We start from the raw sequence: 11,655 nt of genomic DNA on the forward strand, positions 1-11,655 counted from the left end.
TAGCATAGATGGTAGGTAGAAAATAGATAGGGAGGAGGGCGAGAATAGTGGGGGAAATATAGAATCCAAAGAACTTGAGACACGTGGTTATAAACTAAGGGGGGCAGAATGGTGGGGGAGGGAGGGTGCGGGTGGAAGGGATTGAAGGGGGGGGAATAGAACAACTGTAATGGTATAATCAATAAAATATATTTAAAAAATAAAAAAAATTTATTTTTAAAACCTGCAGATGATTCAGTGAAGCCTGTTAAACCACAGACTCACAACCTCACTAGGCAATGGTAGTTCATTTCCTAAGGTCAACATGGCGTGTTTTTTGATCAAGGAGAGCCAGGCTAATGCTACCTGTGAATTGTCACCCTTTGAGAAGAACCATAGATCCCTTTCTACCGTGCCTCATACACATTTATAGCTTCTTCTTTGGAAGAAGCATCAATTCCCTGAACATAAAAAAACAGTTGATAATCAAGAAGGGAGTTTATTTCTTTAAAAAAAAACCCAAGCCCCAAACAAACAAAAAATTAACTTGTGGAAATTCCACTAACCTTAAAAAGGAGAATTACAGCAAATCATTATCAGTGTTACACACAAATCAGGTTATTTGTAGTTTTACAAGCAAATATGTTGATTCAGTCTCCATGGCCAGCCTGGTTTCTTTCTTTCTTTTTATATTTTTAGTTGTATTTATTTATTTATTTTTAGTTTTAGTTTTATTTAATTGTATTTAATTTTTTAAAGATTTTATTTATTTATCTTTAGAGAGGAAGGGAAGGAGAGAAGGAGAGAAATATCAATGTATGGTTGCCTCTCCTGAATCCCCTGTTGGGAACTGGCCTGCAACCCAGGCATGTGCCCTGACTGGGAATAGAACCACGATCGTGTGGTTCGCAGGCCCGAGCTCAATCCACTGAGCTACACCAGCCAGGGCTTGCATTTAATTTTTTAAAAAATTGTAGTTGTTGTTCAAGTACAGTTTTCCACCTTTTCCCCCCATCCCACCCCACCCCCCAGCCTTCCCCACCTCCCTCCCATTTCCACCCCTCCTTGTCATTGTCCATGTGTCCTTTATACTTGTTCCTGCAAATCTTTCAGGTTTCTATACATTATATACAGTGGTTAAATTCTGCACAGCGTTTTGAGATGCAGCCTTATATAATTCTGTCAACCATTTCCAGGTGGTCAGACTATACCAACAGATTGGGATGCAGCTACTTTAGGTAATAGCACAGTTTCTATCTTGGGAAGCTGAGTTAATTAGAAAGTAGCTGACAACAACTATTTTTTTATCCTCATCCAATAACTTTTTTTTCAGTGCTTTCAGAAAGAGAGGGAGAGAGAGAAAAACATCGATGTGAGAGAGAACATTGATCGATTGCCTCCTGTATGTGCCCTGACTAGGGATCAAACCTGCGACCCTTCAGTTACAGGACAATCAGCTGAGCCACACCAGCCAGAGCAAACAGTAGCTGATAACTTCTTGAGTATACCAGTCTAGTCTTGGAAAGACAAAAATATGCCTTTTCTCCAGCTAAAGTTGAACCCCAACGTCCAAGGCTCATGGGATCATTTATGATCATTAAGAACAGAGGAGTCCCTAGAACAGGCTGATTCTGACTTAGTACCAGAATCTGCCAAAGAACTAATTGGAAATAATGTAGAATTCAGACTTCAAGCCATGCCTAAAAATGACAGCCCTAATGTTTGTGTACCTGTCAGCCAAGGAGAGTGGACTGCAATGTGCATGAGTGATCAATGATGACTTTGCTGCACTAGTCATTGTGGGCAGTAGACCTGCTGAGTGAACTTGTGTACTGTGTGGCCATCACATTCAAAATGACTGAATGAGTAGAGCAATGAATATGCCTTAAATTTTGTGTTAAGCTTGAACATTCCTCCACAGAAACAATTCAGGTGATTCAGAAGGATTTCGGGGATATTGTAATGAATGCAACACAAATAAAAATGTGGCACAAATACTTCAAAGATGGTCAATAATCTGTTGAAAATGATCCATGTTCCACAAGGCCTGCAACGAGCAAAACCCCTAAGAATGCTGAATGTGTGTAGGCTGCAATCAACAAAGATCGGTGACTGACAGTGCAAGAACTAGAAGCTAATCAGGGGATTCCAAACACTACTGTGTCTGAGATTTTGATGCAGGATCTTGGCATGAAATGTGTGGTGGCAAATTTTGTTCTGCAGCTTCTGCTGCTAGAGCAGAAGGGACATTGTGCTGCAGTTGGTAATAACTTGATTCAAACCACTACCAGTGAACCAGATTTCCTCAAGAAGGTCATAACCAGAGATGAATTGTGGGCCTACAGCTGTGATATGGAAACAAAGGCCCAGTCACCCCAGTGGAAATCGCCTGCTTCTCCATGCACAAAGAAGGTGTGACAAAGTCACAGGCAGATCAAGACTACGTTAACTGTGTTTTTGCTTTGGAAGGTGTTCTCCGTCATGAGTACTCTCCTCCAGCCCAAATGTTATAATAAAAATTATCAATAAGGATCACTGTCTCAATGTTCTTTGTCAGTTGAGAGAGGCAATGCAATGAAAACAGCCGCAGCTATGGGCAACTGATGATTGGCAGCTTCATCACTATAATGTGCCTACTCATGCATCACATCTCATGCAGATGAGATGGCCAAACATCAAATCAACCAGGTGACTCAGCCCCTACATTCCAGATTTGGCACCCTCTGACTTCTGGCTTTCCCAAAACTACAGTCACCTTTTAAAGGGAAGATATTTCATACCATTGTTGAGATTCAGGAAAATATGATGGGGCGGCTGATGGCAATTCCAACAAAGGCTTTTGCAGAGTGTTTCGAACAGTGAAAGAGATGCTGGGGGAACTGTGTGAGGTCCCGAGTTGCCTACTTTGAAGGGGACTGAGGTGTCATTGTCCTATGTACAATATTCCTGGTATCTTGCATCTTCTTCAATAAATGTCTCTATTTTTCATATTAAATAGCTGGATACTTTCTGGACAGACCTCTTACACTTCTATGACTATCACCATAGTCAAGATATAGAACATTGTCATCACTTCAAAATTGGCTTCATGCTCCTTGCAGTCAGTTCCACTTCCCCTCCCCATTCTCAGCCCCAGACAATAGCTAATCTGCTTCTTGTCACATTTATATTAATATGTAAAAATAGGAATATACATATTTACCTCTGTTTTTTGTCCACTTAGAACATTTCCTGCTTATAACTAGTTTTCAGCAATTTGATGTTTCATGATGTTTCTTGCTTTGGTTTGGGTTTAACCATTTTGCATATCATTGAGCTTTTTAGATATGTGGAGTTATTGTTTGTATCAGATATGGAACATTTTCAGTCATTTCTTCAAATAATTTTTTGTTTTTGCTACTCATACTGTATCTTTTACTTCTTCTTTTTAGACTCGAATTATATGTATGTTTGACTGCTTGATACTGTTCCACAGGTTGTGAAGTTTTTCTGTGTGTTGTTTGTCTATTTTCCTTTTTACCTATCATTTAAATATTTCCTATTGTAATGTCTTCATCTTCACTGATAATTCTTTTGTGGCATCTGTTCTGTTGTTAAAATTGTCCAATAAAATTTTCCCCAGACATACTGTGTTTTTCTTCTTTGAAATTCCCATTCGATTACTTTTATATATTTTTCATTTGTATCCTTACTTGTGTTTTTCTTTAAAATCTTAAATATATGCTTAATAGCTTTTTTGAAGTCCTTGTCTTCTGTTTCTAAAATTTTTGTCATTTATGGGTCTGCTTATTTTGACATTTCCTTCTTGTCATAATCTGCTGGTTTTTTGCATGTGAAGTAGTTTTTGATTGGATGTAGAACATTGTGAGGCTTATATTGATGCATATTTGGATTTTTTTCTTCTTTAAAGAGTTTTGAAATTTGTTTTGGTAGATAATTAAGAAATTGATTAAACCTTACAAGACTTGTTTTTAAAGCATTGTAAAGGGCAGTTCTAGAATAGTCTACTTTTGGGAAAAATTATCACTACTACTAAGGGGTGACCCTTTAGGTGTCTCTACGTATTTACATAGTGTTAAATAAGAGAAGTCCACAAGGGCTAGTTAGACTCTATGTGCTTCCCAGCCCTGTGAAAGCTCTGGAAACTGTGCTGATTGTAGTTCATTTCTTTGTCCAGCCTTGTAGATTTTTACCCTATAAATGTGCAGATTAGCATTCAATAAAAGACTCAAGGCATCCCCTGTGCAGATTTCTGGAACTCTTCTTTGCATGGTTCAAGTCTCTCTGGTACTTTATCATGAATTCCAACAGGCTTAGCCTTGCTATACTCTGATCTGTTTATCCTCATCAATGAGATTGCAGAGATCCTCTTGGATTTTTCTGGTTCTTTGCTGGTGTTATCAAGTTGGTTTCATGCAAAAATCCAGGATGATTGGAAAACTCAGCTCATTTGTTTCATTTTCTCAGGGATCACAGTAATATTTTGTAATTATCCCTTGTCTGAAACTTTTAAAAAATATATTTTGTCAAATTTCTACTTGTTTTGGGGAGGAAAAATATTCAGTACCAGCTTCTTTTTCATGGCCAAAATTTTAACTTCTGATTTTTAAAAACAGTCAGTATATTTGAATCAGGACTGAATAAGGGTCACACATTTTGATTGGTTGGTGTGTATATTATCCTTACTTAGTGATTAAGTCCACCTGTCATCTTCTTTCCTGTCTCTTTTTCCCTCCATTTTCTTTTGCTGAGAAAAAAAAAACCCTGCCAAGATTTGTATGTAGAATTTCCCACACTGTGGATTTTATTCACTGAATTCCTATGGTGTCTTTTAATATATTTCTTTTTTTCTGGTTTTGCTCCACACATTTTCTCTCTATTTTTTAAAAATTTATTTAATTGGTGTTCAAGTACAGTTCTCTGTCTTTCATTCCCTTCCAGGCCCACTCCCCCAGTGCTCCCCACATACCTCCCATTTCCACCCTCCATAGATTGTGTGTCCTTCATACGGGTTCCTGCAAACCCTCCTGCATTCCCCCTGCAATTCCCTGCCCTCTCCCCTCTGGTCACTGTCAGCCTGTTTTGTATTTCAGTGTCTTTGGTTATATTTTGCTTGTTTGTTTTGTTTTGCTGTTTAGGTTCCCATTAAAGGTGAGATTATAGGGCATTTGCTTTTACCACCTGGGTATTTCACTCAGCATAATGTTTGGCATTTCAATCCATGCTGTTGCAAAGGGTAGGAGCTCCTTTTTTTCTGCTGTTTAGAATTCCATTGTGTAAATGTACCATAGTTTTTTGACACATTCATTTACTTATGGGCACCTAGGTTGCTTCCAACTCTTGGGCATTGTAAATTGTACTGCTGTGAACATTGGGGTGCATAGATTCTTTTGGATTGGCGCCTAAGGGTTCTTAGGATATAATCCTAGCAGTGGAATTGCTGGGTCAAAAGGCAGGCCCATTTCTAGGTTTCTTAGAAAATTCCATAGTATTTTTCATAGTGGTTGTACCAGTCTGCAATCCCAGCAACAGTGCACTGGGGTCCCCTTTTCTCCACAACCTCTCCAACACTTGTTTGTTGCTTTGTTTATCATGGCCACTCTGACTGGTATAAAGTGGTATCTCATTGTGGTTTTAATTTGCATCTCTCTTAAAGCTAGCGATACTGAGCATCTTTCCATGTGTCTCTTGATCCTCTATGTCCTCCTTGAAAAAGTGTCTGTATAAGTCCTTTGTCCATCTTTCAATTGGGTTGCTTGTCTAAATAAAGAGGAGTCATGTAAATTATTTGTATATTTTAGAGATTAAGCTCTTGTCTGAGGTATCATTGGCAAATATGTTTTCCCATACAGTTGGTTCTCTTTTTATTTTAATACTGTTTGCTTTAGCCATGCAGAAGCTTTTTGATGAGGTTCCATTTGTTTTTTCTTTCCTTTATGTCCCTTGCTCTAGGGGACATATCAGTAAAAAATGTTGCTTTGTAAAATATTTGAGATTTTCCTGTCTATGTTCTCCTCTAGGACTTTAAAGGCTTATATTTAACTCTTTTATCCACCTTGAATTTATTTTGGTGTATGGTGTAAGTTGATGCTCGAGTTTCATCTTTTTTTGCACATAGCTGTCCAGTTCTTCCAACACCACTTGTTGAAGAGGCTATTTTGACTCCATTTAATGTTGCTGCCCCCTTTTTCATCAAATATTAATTGACTATAAAGACTTGAGTTTGTTTCCAGGCTCTCTGTTCTGTTCCACTGGTCCATGTGCCTGTTTTTATGCCAGTACCAGGCTGTTTTGATTACAGTGGCCTTGTAATACAGTTTGGTATCAGATATTGTGATCCCTCCTACTTTGCTCTTCTTTCTCAAAATTGCAGCAGCTATTCCAGGTCATTTATGGTCCCATATAAAATTTTGAAGTGTTCGTTCTATGTCTGTGAAATATTCCATTGGTGCTTTAATAATTATTGTATTGAATCTGTAAATTGCTTTGGGTAGTATGGACATTTTGGTGATGTTAATTCTTCTGATCCATGAACATGGTATATGTTTCCATATGTTTGTGTCTTCCTTGATTTCTTTCTTCAGTGTTGTGTAGTTTTCTGCATACAGGTCTTTTACATCCTCGGTTAGGTTCATTCCTAGATATTTTATTTCATTTTTGTTTTTGCTATATGAAATGGGATTTTTTTCTTGATTCCTGCTTCTGCTGTTTCATTGTTAGTAAACAAAAATGCCTTTGATTTCTGGATATTGACTTCATATCCCGCTATTTTGCTGAATTCATTTATTAGTTCGAGCAGTTTTTTGGTGGAGTCTATAGGATTTTCTATGTACACTATCATGTCATCTGCAAACAATGCCAGTTTTTTTCCTCCTTTCTGATTTAAATGCGTTTTATTTCCTTTTACTGTCTGATCACTGTGGCTAAAACTTCCAATATTATATTGAATGGAAATGGTGAAAGTGGGCAACCTTGTCTTGTTCCTGATCTTAGTGGAAAAACTTTTAGTTTTTGCCCATTGAGTATAATGTTGGCCAGAGGTTTCTAATATATGGTCTTTATTATGTTGAGGAATGCTTCTTCCATTTCCACTTTGCTGAGTGTTTTTATAATAAGTAAGTGCTGTACCTTGTCAAATGCTTTTTTCACATTTGTTGATATGATCCTGTGATTTTTTCCTTTGCTTTTGTTTATGTTATGTATTACATTTACTGATTTTTGAACTTTGAACCATCCTTGCATCTCTGGGATGAATCCTACCTGTCATGGTATATGATCTTTTTAATGTATTGTTGGATGCCATTTGCCAATATTTTGTTGAGGATTTTAGTGTCTATATTCATCAGCGATATTGGCCTGAAGTTTTCTTTTTTGTTGTTGTGTTTTTATCTGTTTTGGGGATTAGGATGATGCTGGCTTCATAAAAAGAGTTTGGGAGTTTCCCATCATTTTAGATTTTTTTTGGAATAGTCTGTGAAGAATAGGGGTTAGCTCTTCCTTAAAAGCTTTGTGGAATTCTCCTGTGAAACCATCTGGTCCAGGGCTTTTGTGTGATGGGAGTTTTTTGATTACTGCCTCAATTTCTTCTGCTGTTATTGGTCTGTTCAGGCTTCCTGCTTCTTCTTCATTGAGTTTTGAAAGATTCTATTTTTCTAGAAATTTGTCCATTTCACCTAGGTTTTCAAATTTCTTGGTATACAGTTCTTCATAGTAATTCCTTACAATCCCTTCTATTTCTGTGGTATCAGTTGTAATCTCTCCTCTTTCATTTCTGATTGTGTTTATTTGGGTCCTCTCTATTTTTTTCTTGATGAACCTGCTTAAAGGCTTGTTGATTTTAGTTTGTCTTTTCAAAAAACCAGCTCCTGGATTCATTGATCCTTAGAATTGTGCTTTTAGTCTCTATGGCATTTAATTCTGCTCTGATCTTGGTTATTTCCTTCCTTCTTGTTGCTCTAGGCTGTTTTTGTTGTTGTTCCTCAAGTTGTTGTAGGCATAGGGTTAGGTTGTTTGTTTGAAATGTTCCTATCTTTTTTAGGGAGGCCAGTATTGCTATGCAGTTCCTCTCAGGACTTCCTTGCTATGTCCCATAAGTTTTGGGTTGTTGTCAGTTCATTTTCATTTGTTTCCAGAAACTTTTTGATTTCTTCCCTAATTTCATTCTTGATCCATCCATTGTTTAATAGCATGCTATTCAATCTCCATGATTTTGAGTGTTTGGGATTTTTTCCTTTTGGGTTAGTTTCCAATTTCAGTCTGTTGTGGCCAGAGAAAATGCTTGGTATGATTTCAGTTTGCTAAATTTGCTGAGGCTCATTTTGTGTCCTATCATGTGGTCTATCTCTGAAAATTTTCTATGTGCATTTGAAAAGAATGTGTAATTAGCTTTTTTGGGATGAAGGGCTCTCTCTATATATATATATCAGTTAAGTCCATTTGATCTAGGCCATTGTTCAATGCCACAATATCTTTGTTGATATTTTGTTTGGAAGATCTGTCCATTTTTGACAGTGGGGTGTTAAAATCCCCTACTATAATTGTGTTGCTGTCAATATCTTTCTTGAAATCCCCTAAGATTTTCTTTATGTATTTGGGTGCTCCTATGTTGGGTGCATATATATTTAGGTTGTTTATGTCTTCTTGGTGAATTCTTCCCTTGAGTATTGTGAAGTGACCTTCTGGGTCTCTCTTTATGGCCCTTTTTTTGAAGTCTATTTTGTCTGATATGAGTATTGCTACCCCGGCTTTTTTTTCCCTGTACGTTTGCTTGGAAGAATTGTTTCTAGCCTTTCACTTTCAGTCTGTATAGCTCTTTTGTCCTGAGGTGGGTCTCCTGTAGGCAGCATATGTGTGGGTCATGCTTTCTTATCCATTCAGCTATTCTATGTCTTTTGATTGGAGTATTCAATCCATTTATGTTTAAGGATATTATTGATTGGTTTTTATCCATTTTTGTACCTGTGTTCCTCTCTCTCTCTTTTCTTTCCTTTCCTTAAAGCAGCCCCTTTAGCATCTATTGCAAAGGTGGTGTGGTGGAGGCGTATTCTTTTAGACTTCTTTCATCTTGAAAGCTCTTTATTTGGCCTTCTATCTTCATTGAGAGCCTTGCTGGGTAACATAGCCTTAGTTGCAGGCCTCTGGTTCTCATTACTTGAAATATTTCTTGCCATTCTCTTCTTGCTTGGAGTGTTTTCATTGGAAGTCAGTAGCTAACAGTATTGGGGCTCCCTTGTATGTTACTTCCTTTTTCTCCCTTGCTGCCTTTAACATTCTCTCTTTGTCTTGGAATTTTTGCCATTTTAATGATGATGTGTCTTGAAGTGGGCCTCTTTGGGTTCCTTTTGATTGGGAGCCTCTGTGTTTCCTGGATTTGTGTGACTTTTTCTCTCATCAAATTAGGGATTTTTTTATCATTATTTTTTCAAATAGGTTTTCTGTCCCTTGTTCTTCTTCCTCTTGTACTGGTATCCCTGTTATATGAATATTATTACATTTCATATTGTCCTGCATTTCTCTTAATCCCTCTTCATTCTTTCCGAGCCTCTTTTTCTTTTCTTGCTCTTTCTGGGTGTTTTTTTTCTACTTTGTCCTCCAGCTCACTGATGCCATCTTCTGTTTCATCAGTCCTGATTTTGATTCCTTCCACTGTTTTCTTCCATTCAGAAATTGTATTCTTCATTTCCTCTTGGCCCTTATTGATACTTTCTATATCCTTTTCCATGTTGATATAGTTTGGAGTGAGTTCATTGTTATTTCCCTATAGTTTCCCGTATTTCCTGTGAGCTCATTGAGCTTCCTTAACCATTGCTTTTAAGTCAATATCTGATAGTTGAGTTGCCTTTATTTCATTGAACATTCTTTCTGAGGTTTCCTCCTTTTCTTAAATTTGTGGATTGTTTCTTTGTCTTCCCATTGTTTGTGAGACTCTTCTTGTTAGCCTCTGTTTCTTAAATTGATCTTTTCTGGCTGCCTGGGTTTCTGGTGTGAACTTCTGTGGTAGAATACCTGTGAGATTTAGTGGGGTAGTCTCCTTAATCTCCTGAGTTTACTGTTCTTGGGCTGTCATTCATGTTAGCTCTGTGTTTGTCCTTGGATTTTGATTGTTTTTGGATTTTTCTTCGGTGGGTTCTTCCAACCAGCTGGTTAACTGATGGTCACTCTGTCTATCACCTCTTGTATTTTGTTGTGCCGGTGTGGGCATGATGTGTTGAACCTGGTTCTTCTGTGTGTACACGATTTTGAGAATTCTCTTTTGTCTTGTTCAGTTGTTTGTACTGGATAGTTTCTTCACTATTTAATTGTATTTCCAGATATGTCCTGGATTGAGGTTTGTATGGTTTCCACTCCCTCCTTTACCTTCTTCTGTTGTTCTCTGTTGGTGATTCCTTTGTTTTTGGGTTTTCTCTTCCCGTGGGTATCCTGGTGTTCACTGCTTCCATCTACTCTTTTTTTGTGATCAGTTGAAGGGGAAGGCAAAATGGTTTAAGACAGGAAGAGAGTAATCTATGATAATTACAGTAGCAGTCAGTAGAGAAGAGATAGGAGATCCTTTGGCCATATATAGTGTTATCCATGATCTTCCACCCAACTAGCCATTTTTTAGAAAGGATGGAAANATCTGTTGGTGATTCCTTTGTTTTTGGGTTTTCTCTTCCCGTGGGTATCCTGGTGTTCACTGCTTCCATCTACTCTTTTTTTTGTGATCAGTTGAAGGGGAAGGCAAAATGGTTTAAGACAGGAAGAGAGTAATCTATGATAATTACAGTAGCAGTCAGTAGAGAAGAGATAGGAGATCCTTTGGCCATATATAGTGTTATCCATGATCTTCCACCCAACTAGCCATTTTTTAGAAAGGATGGAAAGAAGATGAGACTCTTATTGGGGAGGGAAAGATTGTGAGTTGAATCCAGAAAGCAGTGAGCTTGTGGGAGGCCAGACTCTGAGTTTATGTGAGAGTAAATGATAGGAAATAGGTGTAGTGTATGAGAGAATAGAATCAACCACTACATTAGCAGATTTCAGGAAACTGTGAACTGGGCTAAGATCCGGGAGGGGTGTTATGAAGTATTTTCAATTGTATGTAACAGCTATTATTTATAATAACATTAGAGCAACAATCATATGACAGAATCTGTGTGATCTGGTTAATAAGAATAGGGAGTATAGGACCTTGAATAGTGTGCTAATGGAACACAAGTGAAGTGAAGGACAGTAAATTAGTAATACACTATGAAGGAGAGAACAAGGGAAACTTGTCAAATGATACAATACAAGCAGCCAAGCAAAGAAGACTATGCAAAAAGAGGGGGAATACAAAAATACTGTTAACGTAAAAGATGTAAGACTAATGAAAAAATAATACAAATATGCAGTAACTTGCAGGTCCTCTGTAATAGCAGAGTGAACTTTGTCTCACTGTCTCAACTGTTGGGATGCCCCCTCTTTGGGTCCAACTCTGGTCTTTTCACAGTTCCAGGTTTTTGTCTCACTTGTGGGTATTAAAAAAAGCAGAAGTGAGGAAGAAGAGATATGGAAATAAAGGAAGAAGAAATAAAACAAGAAAGAAGAAAAGAGAGGAAAAAGGTATTGAAAGAGAAAACAATAGTAAAGATTTAAAGAATAAAAGATTATTTTAGAAAGAAAAGAAAAGAAAAGAAAACAAAACAAAAACCCTTG

The sequence above is a fragment of the Sturnira hondurensis genome, unplaced genomic scaffold (assembly GCF_014824575.4).
Source record: "Sturnira hondurensis isolate 20B ecotype Veracruz unplaced genomic scaffold, ASM1482457v3 Scaffold0001304, whole genome shotgun sequence".
Classification (NCBI taxonomy): Eukaryota; Metazoa; Chordata; class Mammalia; order Chiroptera; family Phyllostomidae; genus Sturnira; species Sturnira hondurensis.